This window comes from Neophocaena asiaeorientalis, unplaced genomic scaffold (assembly GCF_003031525.2).
Source record: "Neophocaena asiaeorientalis asiaeorientalis breed wild unplaced genomic scaffold, Neophocaena_asiaeorientalis_V1.1 scaffold680, whole genome shotgun sequence".
Lineage (NCBI taxonomy): Eukaryota > Metazoa > Chordata > Mammalia > Artiodactyla > Phocoenidae > Neophocaena > Neophocaena asiaeorientalis.
Window position 1 is genome coordinate 732,099 of NW_020171816.1, and position 14,328 is coordinate 746,426.

General features: G+C 38.9%; 1 protein-coding gene across 1 annotated transcript in view; it reads left to right on the top strand.

Moving 5' to 3' along the window:
• Positions 1–14,328, top strand: part of RHOA (ras homolog family member A) — a 52,016-nt gene that overhangs the window by 313 nt on the left and 37,375 nt on the right. The window contains exon 2 of the mRNA XM_024738282.1: positions 3,683–3,761. The gene's annotated coding sequence lies outside the window, so the exon portion shown is untranslated. The remainder of the gene's footprint in view (positions 1–3,682; positions 3,762–14,328) is intronic.

Here is a 14,328-nt window from a genome sequence, read left to right on the forward strand (position 1 = left end):
GACCCTGACCCCAGGCCGGGGACCCAGGCCCCGCTTCCCGAAGCGACGGCCCCGCCCGCGCAGTCCCCGGAAGCGCGCCCCGCGGCCTCCCGCGCCCCTTCCCCCGCCCGGCCAGGCCTGCTGGAGCCCAAGCCGCCCGCCAGCTCTCGGTCCCCGTCGCTTCCTCTCCTAGGGCCGCGCCGGGCAGGGCGGGGGCTCTAAGCTGGGCCCCACGAGCTGCTGGGCAGCCGGCCCCTGTGAAGCGCGCGTGGCTGTTGGAGTTGAAATGGGAAAGAAACTCTTTACAACTCCATTTTGGCTTTTACGTTAAACATGAAACATGAATCACCGTTTTATACTGCGTGAAGTCCAGTTATGTTTTGGGTATTTTCTTTTTTAATGCAGTATGCTTTGAGATTTTGTAAGTAAAATATAGTGTTGAAATCTTAAGGGTTAGAATTCTTCGGTATTTAAAAAAAGGGAATTTTCCAGTTGAAAGGAACATTTTTTCATGATTTAAACTGTGTGTCATCAAAATAAAGTATTAATTTGCAATTTTGCTTAGTCTAAATTACTGCCTTGATTAGGAATCACCTGGACATCTGTCCTTAGTTACCTGATGGATCCAGTTACACGTTCACTAAATAGTACTATTTGCACTCAAATTGATTTGGTCAAAACCATGTTTAGTAGTTTATGATAGAAGGTTGGCATTCTTTTTCCCAGAGTTGGTTTCACTTGTGTTTCTTAATGATCCTTATTTTAAATTTTTACCTCTGTTGGTAACTCGTTTGATTCTTTTTGTGTTTAAGACAGTTTATTGAAGTAAATGTTTCTTGCAGATGTGTGATCAGATTATACTCCTGCCAGATCTGAAGAGGGAAAAATACTTTAAAAATTCTTTTAAATGTTGTATGTGGTGAGAATTTTTCCGCCACTTGGTGTCACACACCCAGATGTGTAATGCTTATGTACCATTGCCTGATTGTCACTTTAGACATGGCTAAATTGGGAGGGATGCTGCTTTGAGCATTTGGCACAAGTGACATTGTTTGGACTGAAATAGAAGATTAATTCTTAATCGTAAAGGATAACTTGAGGGATCTCTTTTGATAAATTGTCTTGAGTAATTCTATCTACTTTTTTAGAGCACTAGTGGCTCTTGGGGACATAAAATATATAAGATGAAGAAAACAAACAAAAAATATATATAAGATGGAACTTGGTTTTAGTCAAAGTCTAGTCCTAGACTTACAACCTCTGTTCTCATAAATATCTGTACTAGAGGGAAGAAGAGAGTAGGAATCCACTGACTTTTTCACTGATCAAGAATTTTAGACCTGAAAGGAATCTTTAGGACTTGTAGTCCAACCCCATTTGCAGATGAGAAACTGAGTCCCAGAGACTTAAGTAAATTTCCCAAGGTCATATGTCTAGTCAGGTGCCAGCCAGAACTATTTTCACTGTAAGATCTTCTCCATGTACTCCCAAACAGCTTGCTTAGAGTCAGCTAAAATTCAGGACTTTCAACTTATTCCAACTGTTTCTTCATTTATGTATTGCTGATTTTTCATGTATTGGGAGAATCTGAAAATTTTTCCAAGCAAATTTCAGTTCTCAAGCTTTTACTCTCTTTTCTGTAATTTGGATGGTCCTACAGCAGTTGATTGAAATAGGTAAATGAATATACAGGGTCTCTGCTTGGGCTAGTTCTTGCCGTGAGGTGTTTTGGTCTTCTTGAGGGACCCAGCTTCTTCCACAGGCAGGCCTAGACTCCCCTGCTCCAAATCCAACATAGTTAGGCCCTGATAAGATGTTATCGGGCAACTGTGGGCTCTTTTGACTATTGATTTGAGGTGGGATGGAGAGAAACAGTATATATTGAGAATATAGTTTCCTGTGTATATGTATGTGGTGGTGGTTTTGCTGGAGTATTTTCAGTCCTGATTCCTTGTTTGTCAGTTAACTCCTTTTAAAAGTTTAACCTGGTCATGTGGGGGTGTAAGTTATTAGAGTAAAAACAGGTAGATCTTCAGGTGTTTCTTGTCTATAGGGTGGAGTCCACGCTGTGACTGGAGAAGGTGGGTTGCTACTTTGGGCCTTCTTAATTGTCCTGGAGCTGAGAGAGTCACGTTAACTTTGCCAGAAGAAAGACTGATATTTCAACTTGTAAGAGCACAAATTTGGGCTTGCTGGGCTTCTATAGACAGCACCTCGGGTTTAATTGCATTGTGGCTACTAGTGATAATGATAAATGGTACATAATCACTGGATTTTAATCACATATATTTGTAGTTTTAAAAGGTCCCTAAAGGTATTTTGTCTTCCCTTATGACTTAAGTTTATTCCTTTATGCACCTGGCCTGTAGAACTATTTGCTTGTACCTTCACATTAAGATAACCAAATTTTAAACTTGTGTTAATGTGTCTCACTATAGTCTGCTCTTTGGGGACATGCTCATTGTTAAGTACTTGTGAGATTAATAAATTAAAATTCTCAGTACAGTTTAAAGTTAGTAATTACTGTAAAATTCCTATTTCAAGTGTTTATTTCAAGTGATTCATTTTTAATCTGTGGTGCTGAAGTATTAAGTCCTTGTATACTCATAATTATGGTAGTCATGTGACTGAAAATCAGATAGACATTGAAGCTACTCATTCTGGGTGTTGGTCTGAGTTTATTGGTGCTTCCTCCAGATGATTATGAATACATGTTTATAGCTAATAATCATCAAAATATGAGATACTCTGTTAAATTGGAGCCAGTTTGCAGTTGATACCAGATTGAGCTTGATTTTTTTTTTTAAGTGGGTGGGTAAAGTAAATGTGCTTAAGCATATTTATGATAGCATCTTATTTAATATTCAAGTAAAGGGAAAGAGGAGAACATAAGAAGCCGATGAAATAAGTTTGGAGTGGAGTGAAAGGAAAAGTGGGAGGTAAAATGAAATTAGAGAGGTGGGCAGGGATCACATCATATAGGACCTTTTAGGACATGGGAAGTTCTTTGGATTTTTTTTAATCATCAGATTTAAAAAAAAAATCAGGATAATGATCCGATCTGATAGTAAACAATTAGAATGATTCAACAAGAGTAGGGGGTAGATCTGAGTCCATTTTGACTTTAAACAGTAAACTAATACTGACCATTTCTGACAAAGGTATCAGAAGGATTTCCTAATATTATTCATGTCCTTAACCTAATGACTTCAACCTGTTTTTTGAATCCATTGATTTTCTGACCGTTGTCTTTAATTTCTCTGTAATGCCTGTATTAAAAAGGTCATTCAAATGTTCATGGTAGGCTGGGTGGTAGGCATACAGGTGTTCACTGTAAAATTCTTTTAACTTTGCTGTGTGTTTGTAATGCTGTGTGTTAAATGTTTATAATGTTGGGAAATTAATTTGCATAGGATTCATCTGCTTTTGATTTTTGCTTTTAAAAGGGCAACATTAATTTGTAATACTCAGAAAATAAAGTTGATAGTGTGCATTTTGTTAAGTGAAGGAGGCCAAAACGTTTAAAAGTGGTAAATTTTATGCTATGTCAGTAAAAATTAAATTCTGTGCCTTTCCCCCTTCTGGATTCTGAATTACTTAACAGAACTTTGGGCAAGCCCATTTTACATCCTGTGCTTTTGTTTTTTTCTTTGTGAAATGAATAGACATAATTCCTGATTTTTTTTTTTTAATGTGTTTATAGTACCTTTCATCTGAGAAGTTCAAGGCACTTTGTAGAACTTCTGCCACACAGGCTGTGGGTCTTGCAGCACATTTTTAAGGTATGTAAATAGCTTTCATTCCCCTTCCTCCATGGAAGAGAAATAATTATTATATATTAATGTAAGTTCTAAGGAAATGTGGGTGCAATACTATTAATGATTTTCTTCTCCACCAATCTTGAGATCGTTATCTTACTCCATAACTTTTCTCTCTGGTCTTATTTTCCAACCTCTCTCTATAAGATACTCCTCTAACTTCCTATTTCTAGTCTAAGCAATATTTTTCTTCTTAGATGAAGATATATTTCCTAACCTTAATCTTTAAGGAGATGTATTTACCATATTATACACATACTTCTCTCGCTTCTGGATCACTCCCGTCTTAATTCTTCTGTTTTTAAATTTCTTTAAGTTTTTGTTTTTTCTGTAGAGTAGTTTGGTCATCTTACAGTTTGTGCACAGCCTGTGCTTTGGGTATGCCTAATTATCAGTAGAAAATAATTCAACCAGAGAATGAGGATTGGAGGACAATCCTTCTCACCAGAGGAGTCAGCATTGAGAGGAATGTTAAGAGCAAGTGTAATAGCCCATCCAGGGGCTATTCAGATATTTTAAACCGATTACAAATAAAGGAAATAGAATCATCCTAATTTTATTGATACCATGTAAGTATCCTGGTTTGGTACCATTTTGACTACTTCTTCTTGTTCTCCTTGGATCTGAGGGAACTCTGTATATAAAGAAGTGAGCTGTTAACAGTATGAATATTCTCATTTGATGAGATAGGCTACCTGGCAGGGAAGTCATATAATGGTAGTGGTTTTGGTTGGCTTTGAACTTATGGTTGGCTTTGAACTTAACGGTTGGCATGGTAAAAGGAATGGCCAAGATAGCTTGTTGTTTTTCAGTCATTGAACAAGTAGTTACTATATGCAGGTGCTGTTCTGGGACACATTTGAAGAAAACAAAGAAGGTCCCTGCCCTCAGGTAGTTTTTTCTTTGTTTTACAATGTCTTTATTCCTAAAAACATGAACATTTTGAATCATTTCATCTGCTTTTCTCAATATCACTGACGAGAAAGTGGAAAGTACGTCAGGGGTTAATAATCACAAAAACATTAATAGCGCTGCTCATTTTTATTCTAGTAGGGAATACTGATGATCCACGGCAAGAGATTAGCCCAGTGCAACTGCTGGGCATAGGACAGCAACTGGGCTAGCACCACTGGGCGTGATACTCTGTTGCAGTTCCATGAGGCTTGAAATTCTTTCAGCAGATTCGAGTGATGCATTAGGGTGGTTTGATTGATGGCCTCTCTTAAAAGAGGGCAGACTGTATTTCAAAGTTGTTTTCTCAGTTCATTTTTGACATTACTGAGTTAAAAACAAAAATAAGGTTATGCTTTTGCTCTGTAAGTTTGCTTAAATCAGATTTCTTTCACCAGAAAGGCTGATGGCCCTGTAATTACAAAAGAATTCTGCCATAGATGGTGTGCCTGCCTGCCTCCTGCCTGCCTGCCTGCCTGCCTCCTGCTTGCCTGCCTGCCTGCCTGCCTGTCTATCTATGTATCTATCTGTCTGTCTGTCTTTAAGCAGGTTATTTTATTTCTTTGAGCCTCAGCACCTACATCTGTGAAATGAAGATTTCCATTTCATAGGAATTTTAGATGAAATAATATGTGAAGAGCACAATGCTCAATGTATATTAGTTTTCTCCCTTGTTGGAAATACTTGTTCTAACTCTCGTAGATTCTTCAAGTATATTTTTCTTTCAGGATATCAGTGCATTGTATTTATATAGTGACCGTTTGCTTTCAGAGTGATGAAGATTTTAATAGGAAGCTTAAAGTTACATGAATTTCTTTACTGCCACCTGACTGAATAGAAGGAACACGTGTTTCTTGTTTTCATTTTCTTTTCTTGTCTTTTGTTTGTTTAACTATAAGAGTTAGTATGTTGGGCTTAGATTTTACCATATTTTTTTTTTTTTTTTTTTTTGGGGTACGCGGCCCTCTCACTGTTGTGGCCTCTCCCGTTGCGGAGCACAGGCTCCGGACGCGCAGGCTCAGCGGCCATGGCTCATGGGCCCAGCCGCTCCGCGGCATGTGGGATCTTCCCGGACCGGGGCACGAACCTGTGTCCCCTGCATCATCAGGCGGACTCTCAACCACTGTGCCACCAGAGAAGCCCCAGGCTTATTCTTTAGACATTATATTTTACATTAATTAAGTTTTCCAATTTTGCTAAGCTTGCATCCTTACCATAGTCCCTAAGACAGAAGGCCCTAAAACTTAACGGGAAAATGTTTTAAACCACTTCATCAGTTTAATAGTAGGCCCCAGAAGCAGTTCCCACATAAAAACTGATGTGTTTTTTGCAAGAAGAGGGATAAAAGAAGATAGGTTTTTATTTTCTGAAGTTCCTAGCTGCTGTAAAATACAGAGACCCAATTCCATTACTGTAAAAAATTGCTTGTGCTTTGATTTTAAGCATATGGTTGAAAGTTCTACTTTTGTTATATGTACACTGCTGTTTTTACCTTATTCCCATGGCAGTTGTGTCTCAGTTGATATAGTGCAGATGAGTTGTCCTCTGGTGCCTCTTCCATGGGCCCAGAGAGCAAATGTTTGGCCACTCTTCCAGTGTACCTTTAGGTAACCCTATTATTTGTTATTTAGGTTTTGAGGCCTAAGGAAGGAAGTACATTTAAGGTGGATATTTAATGTTGTAACAGTACAGTTTTTTGTCACAAGATAATTTTATTACATGATTTGGCAGTTTGGTTGGAAACACTGGCGTTTAGAGTTTTTTGTGGGAAAGTTCTTTTCTGGATGAAGTCTTTTGTTTAACTTTTAAAGTTATTCAAAGGAGACTTTATCTTTTGAAGGTCTTAAGTTCAGAAAAGGAAGGCAATAGAATATCTTAGGTAAGAGCATGGGCTCTCTGGAGAGAACTGACAGTTAAGTACTAGCTCTTATACTTGACAGCTTATGACTCTGGATAGTAATGTTACCCCTTTGTAACTCAGTTCCTTCTCTGTAAAATGGGGTAACAGAGTGCTGTGAGGGTTCAGTGAGAGAGAAGCACTTAGCCCCAGTGCGAGACATGCAGGTTCAGTTCTTTAACTTTCACTATTCAAGTTACAGTTTGTAGTACCTAGTAATCACACTTTAATCTAATCTGGAAGGTAATTTTTTTGGAGGGGGGATAGCACCCTAAGAATTAATTTGGGGGGAAATAAAACAGTCCTCTCTACTGGATCCCTGTTGCTTAGGAACAGTGGTTCGCAAACCTGGCTATTCCTAAACATGGGATCCAGTTCCTAAAGTTGGAATTACTTCAGGAGGCTTTTTTAAAAATCACCTTTGTTGAGGTGTAATTTGCATAAATAAAATGTACTTATTTAAATAACAGTTTAGTAAGTTTTGGTAAATATATACACCTGTGTAATTGCCACCCAGTCAAGATAACAGAACATTTCCTTGGGAGGCTTTAAGATTTTCTATTTTTAGGGGGGCGTTGGATGAATTGGGAGATTGGGATTGACTTATATGCACTACTGATACTATGTATAAAATAGATAACTAATGAGAACCTACTGTATAGCACGGGGAACTCTACTCAGTGCTCTGTGGTGTCCTAAATAGGAAGGAAATCCAAAAAAGAGGGGATATATGTATACGTATAGCTGATTCACTTTGCTGTACAGTAGAAACTAACACAACATTGTAAAGCAACTATACTCCAATAAAAATGAAAAAAAACCATTTTCTATTTTTAACTAGTTTTTTATTTAAAACAATATATGTACTTTATTCTTGTTGGGACTGTGAATTACAAGTCAGAACTACAGTGAGGTGCCACCTCACGCCCATTAGGATGGCTGCAAGTATCAAAAAAACAGAAAACACCAGGTGTTCTCAGGAATGTAAAATGGTACAGCCACTATGGAAAACAATATAGAGGCTCCTCAAGAAATTAAAAATAGAATTACCATCTGATCCAGAAATTTCAGTTCTGGGTTTATATCCCAAATAATTAAAAGCAGGATCTTGAAGAGATATTTGTACACCTGTGTTCATAGCAGCATTATTCCCATTAGCTATAACAAGGAAGCAACCCAAGTGTCTACCATCCAATGAATGGATACACAAAATATGGTATATACGTACAGTGGAATGTTACTTAGCCTTAAAAAGGAAGGAAATTCTGCAGTGTGCTACAACATGATGAATCTTGAGGACATTACGCTAACTGATGTAAGCGAGTCACAAAACGGCAAATACTATATAATTCCACTTATACGAGATACTTAGAGTAGTCAAAACCATAGAGACAAAGTGGAATGGTGGTTGCCAGGGTCTGGCGGGGGAAGAAGAATACTGGGGGGCGGGGTGTTAATGTACAGTGGGTATAGAGTTTCAGATTACAAGATGAAAAGAGTTACGGGGATAGATGGTGGTGATAGTTGCACAACAGTGTGACTGTATTTAATACCACTGAACTGTACGCTTAAAAGTGGTTAGGATAGTAAATTTTGTTACATATATTTTACCACAATAAAAGGGGGAAAATGCACTAGGTAAAAATAAAATCATACAGTAATGTTTATAATAAAAAGTGTATATTCTTTCTGTCCTAGAGTGCAGTCCGTCTCTCAGAGTATTGCTTCCTTTGGAGCTTTAAAGGTATTTTAGAGTAGGGGGTTGGTAAAGCATGTATATTCATTGCAAGGCAAAAGGGGTAGAGCATGAAAACAAGCCTTTCTCCCATCTCTGCCTCCCAAGGTTCTTGCTTCAGAGAAAACCTTGTACCTGTTTCCTGTGTATAAACCAAGTAACTGTTTCATATGTATCCTTCTAGAGATACTGTGTCTCTTTTTTATATACAAACTAATGCACATCACACTGTTATACATCTATTCTTTCCCCTTAACAATAGGTCTTGTTGATTATTTGGCAAGATAGTTAAAAGTATACACTGTGGAAAATAGTTTGGCTGTTCCTCAAATAGCTAAATACAGAATTACCTTACGACTCCTAGGTACATACCTAAAAGAATTGAAAGCGGGTACTCAAACAAATGCTTGCACATAAATGTTCATAGCAGGGCTTCCCTGGTGGCGCAGTGGTTGAGAGTCCACCTGCTGATGCAGGGGACATGAGTTCGTGCCCCGGTCCGGGAAGATCCCACATGCCGCGGAGCGGCTGGGCCCGTGAGCTATGGCCTCTGACCCTGCGCGTCTGGAACCTGTGCCCCGCAGTGGGAGAGGCCACAACAGTGAGAGGCCCACGTACCGCAAAAAAAAAAAAAAAAAGAAAAAAAGAAAATGTTCATAGCAGTACTATTCAAATACCCAAAAAGTGGAAATAATCAAAATGTCCATCAACAGGTGAATGGATAAACAAATATGGTATATACATACAATGGAATATTATTCAGCTATTTTTTTAAAATGAAGCACTGATACATGCTACTGTATGGATGAACCTTGAAAGCATTATGCTAAGTAAAAGAAGCCAGACACAAAAGGCCACATATTGTATGATTTCATTTATATGAAGTATCTAGAATAGGTAAATCTGTAGAGACAAAGCAGATTGGTGGTTGCCAGGTGTTGGGGGCATGGGAAACTGAGGACTGACTGCTTAATGTGGGTGTGAGGATTTCTTTGGTGGTGATGAACATGTTTTGGAACTTAGAATTGGGGGTCGCACAACGTTGTGAATGTACTAAATATCACTGAATTATACACTTTAAAAAGGTTACTTTATACTCTGTGAATTTCACCTCAATTTAAAAAAAAAAAAGGTTTTTAAATGGATGTTCAGGCCCCACCCTAAAGAGTTTTCAGTCTGTTAGTTGTGGAACCTTGAGAGGAATAGCGATTTTTATTCCAAAATACAGTGCCTGTCTGTGAACTGTCATTGCTGAAACATCTCAACAGGACATTAGGCAGCTTGGGACTTTTGGTTCATTCTACTCTATGTGTTAGTTCTCCAGACAGGCATTGTCTTGGGGACAGTGTAAGTGGAGAAGAAGGTTGCACAAGGTCAAATCCTGATTCTTTGCATCTGTTGGTTGGACAAACAGTTCATTCGGGTTTTCCATAACATCTTACGGGAAAACCCGGACGAACTTTTTTGTCGACCCAATATTTAAGTTTCACCCTGAAATTTTTACATTTTGAGGTCAGTGATATGATGCTCCTATTTAGGAAGCCAGAAGGTATGTTCCCTCAGGAGTGTTTCTTTCCCCCCTACCCCGCAAAGAAGAATTTCAGTCTGGGATGATTCCCACTTGGCAGTATATTGGAGGCTTTCTTGTTCTCCTCTGCTTTCCCTTATTATGTACCTTAGGCCTGCTGCTCTTGGTCTCCAAGGGCCTTTGAACTGACATTGACCCTTGGCAACTGCTTGATCAGGATGGCCAAATAATGTTGATAGTACCAGGCTCAAGCTCATTATGAGCAAATGGACAGATGGTAGTTTGCACCTCCTTGCCAGAGGTTTCCAATGTAGTCCATAAACAAAATAAATGGCTTTATGTTTTCAACTTACTTTCCCAAGTGTTTAATGGTGTTTCCATTGTGCTAGTCACAGTGCTAGGTATGGGTGAACCTGGAGTTGATAGGACAGATTTCTGCCCATTGCACTGAAACACAGTTTCTTCCTCTGACTTAAGGAAGTAGTATATATTCTGTTCATTTGTATGTGTATTTTAACAAAGGACCAAAGCAGTGGAATGGAGGAGGGTACTGGAGAAGGGAGTGCTTATGAAAAATCTATACTTCCTTTCAACCAAGTTTATTGTTTGAACAAAAATCTGTTTTTGGTTTGGTTGTTACTTTTAGGACTATCTGAAGAAAAGGCTGAATTTTGACTTTCATTTTCCGTTTTATAGTCCTGATAGCTTTGCTTCAGGAGGGTGCATTGTAGGGCATCCTGTAAACTTTCATTCATGTGTATTTATGTACAGGAAGTATGGCTCCTGTAGAAAATTTGAGATCCTAAACCACTGAAATAGTGTCTTTGTGTTCTGGATAACTGAAGCTTGCATCTTTAAGCTTTAAAACTTGTTTTATTCCTGTAGTGAATGTCTTCTTTTTCTCTTATAGTATCTGGGCCTTAAGCTTCCCTGCATAATGATTGAGGTCTTTGCAACTAAAGGATGTTTTTTTTTTTAATATTTATTTAAATATTTATTTTGGTTGTGCCGGGTCTAGTTGCGCCGTGTGGGATCTTTAGTTGCGGCATGCAGACTTCTTAGTTGTGTCATGCATGCAGGATCTAGTTCCCCGACCAGGGATGGAACCCGGGCCCCCTGCATTGGGAGCTTGGAGTCTTACCCACTGGACCACCAGGGAAGTCCCCTCCTAGAGGATTTTTAAGGTCTGTCCTTGGAGTATGTTGCACTGCTTTAGGACTCTGGCCTGGCCTGAATGGCACTTCCCTCCCTCCCCATTTTACGTTTCCAAGCCTGATTTACAGGGTTTTTTACTTTCATGTCATAGGCTACACCTCTTTCTCAGCCAAGCATGCATTTTTCTAAACTACTGTGAACTGAGCTACTGGCCAGTTAGACTTGCAGAGTTGTGTAAAATTAGAGCAAATAAGTTCATAGGATCTGAGTTTTAACACTCATTGTTACAGATGATTGAAGTTCCTGATTATATGAGGGGTTTCTGTAATTCTATGAGGGTGAATTCTTAAACTACTACAACTGTGTCTTAGGAGGTAGCTCACCATTGGTGTACACAGCTAATCTTGTAACTTGTTTTCTTTTAAAAATTTGCATGGAGCAAATTGGTTATATAAGCTTCTTTGCTCTGGGAAATGTATTTTTTGGAATTGGTTATTTGAACACTTAACTGTTACATGCTTGTGCCTGTGCTTGTCCAACAATGGTGAATAAGAGGTGATTCTTACACTAATTGGAGTTTGGCAGGAAGAAAGTTTGGAGGGGGTGTGACGAGTGAAGTAGAGAGAAATTTTTTTTAATGCTAATTTTTTAAAAAATAAATTTATTTATGTATTTATTTTTGGCTGCGTTGGGTCTTCGTTGCTGTGCGCGGGCTTTCTCTAGTTGCGGCGAGTGGGGGCTACTCTTCATTGCAGTGCGGTGGCTTCTCTTGAGGAGCACGGACTCTAGGCGCGCAGGCTTCAGTAGTTGCGGCATGTGGACTCAGTAGTTGTAGCTCGCGGGATCTAGAGCGCATTCTCAGTAGCTGTGACACACGGGCTTAGTTGCTCCGCGGCATGTGGGATCTTCCCGGACCAGGGATTGAACCCGTGTGCCCTGCATTAGCAGGTAGATTCTTAACCACTTCGCCACCAGGGAAGTCCCGAGAGAAATGTTACATGCTCAGAGTACTTAAGGGACCTGATTTAAGTTGTTCCGGGGAAGGCCTTGAGAGAAAGTGACTTAGCCTTTTAAGTGTGTGTTATCTAAGTGGGGGAAGGGTGGGTGACGTTCATTCAGGGCAGAGGAAAGACGGAAGAAAGATGGCTTAATATCCTCAGCTATAGGATATTTTATTGTTTTGGCCAAGGGTGGTTGTATGCCTCGGGTTTTATAATTTTATAAGTTAGTGGCTTGGGATTTATAGTCATTTCCTTATCTGCAATATGACATTTTGCACCTACATTTCATCCAAAATATTTTTTGCACCTCTTGCATTGACACTACTCCCTTCCACAGAAACTAACATTGACAAAACCTAGGGTTGGGGGTAAGTTATTATGTACACTAGGATCATCACCCTTCATAATGAAATTCACAGGATTTTTATGTATCTTAAATTTTCCTTTTAAGTTGTCAAGTTTAGTTTCCAAAAGACTAGACAATTTTTGTAATAGTCATATGTACAATACTGATTTGTAACAACTTCTTTAGGGAGAGAAATAAACAATGTGAAATTTCAACTGTATTATATAATTGAAGCATATGGATGTTAACAAGTCTTATGAACTCAACTTCTAATCTGTTGTGTCCACTGTGTTTAAAATAATGAATGCAGTAAAAAAGTAAAAATTGGGGCTTCCCTGGTGGCACAGTGGTTGGGAGTCCGCCTGCCGATGCAGGGGACACGGGTTCGTGCCCCAGTCTGGGAAGATCCCACATGCCGCGGAGCAGCTGGGCCCGTGAGCCATGGCCGCTGAGCCTGCGCGTCCGGAGCCTGCGCTCCGCAGCGGGAGAGGCCACAGCGGTGAGAGGCCTGTGTACCGCAAAAAAAAAGTAAAAAAAAGTAAAAATTAAGTCACGTCCAAAGCTATGCTGGTGTTAAATGCTTTTATTTCTTGGGTGGTTGAGAAACAGTAGAAAGCTTGCCGTAGTCATCACTGTTTCTTTTGTGTAACTAGTCCCATTGAAGAATTATGAGGTAGAATTATAATTATCTCAAGTATGCTGAATTAGTAATTTTTCAAGCTGTGATTATTTTCTCTGCATGGAAATTTATTCATTATCCTTCCAAAATATTGTAAAGATCTTGATCTAGCAGAAACAGTACAGTTATTCAGTTGAATGATTTCTACTTCTGTTTCTTGGCTTGAGAACTTTTCTGTGCCTGCTTAAAATGAATGTTTGGCTAATAAATGTCTGTATATATAATACATTCATTATAACCTGGTAGCACCATCTCAAAAGTCTTTGGTGGCTCTTTATCTGCCAAAAATAAACTAAAAATTGTGTTCAGAGGCAGAATAACTGTGAGTCTAAGAAAATTATTGTAAAATGTGTGGTCCCTAAACAAGTTATCAAAATTAACACACCCAACCCCCAACTCACCTAATTTAAAGCCTATTTTGTTTTAATGTCAGGAGGGGCTCAAACCATTTCTCTGAGATAACATCATTGCTATTGGTCATGGAAAAATCAGACTTGAGGGCATTACAAAAGGTGCTTAGAAAGTAGTAAGAGGAATATGATTGTGTGTTTAAAACAGATTGACATTGGACTAAGGATTTCATAATTGCCATTCAGAAAGTTCTAAAAACCACAGACTCATTTGATGGCAAAACCTGAACTGATGAGTTGTTGTGTCGTCTTTATCCTGCTTAGTGTGACTATTTACTTATTTCACTGAAGAACGATTAACCCATTGGGTGTGTTAATATTTGGCATTTGCACCATATTACCTTTCTAAATCTGAAAAATTCTGAATTTAGAAACATCTGACCCCAAGGCTTTTGGATGAAGAATTGTGGGCCTGTACTTGTAGGCAGTGAGAGAAAAGCTAAGTCTTTTTCTTTAATGGGAAAGAAGAGGGTGGAAAGAGGTATGGATGGCATATGCACTTTAGAAAAATAATTATTTGCTGGACTGGTAAAAGTTTCATTTTAGGAAAAACATTCCTTTCAGATCAGGCCATATTATAAACTGGTCTTCAATTCTGGACAGTTGGAATTTGAAGGAAGGAGTTGCCATTTGTACAAAATAAGACCTAAATAATGATGACACACATTTATTGAACATTGACCTATATTTTCAGAATAGGTAAGCTCTTTTTGTGTAATACCTTATTTAATCTTCATGCCAGCCCTGACAGATAAGGAAACTGTAAAGGGGCACAAAGCTAGTAAGATAACTTTCAGGTAATGTATCAATAGCTCCTTTACTGCTACTG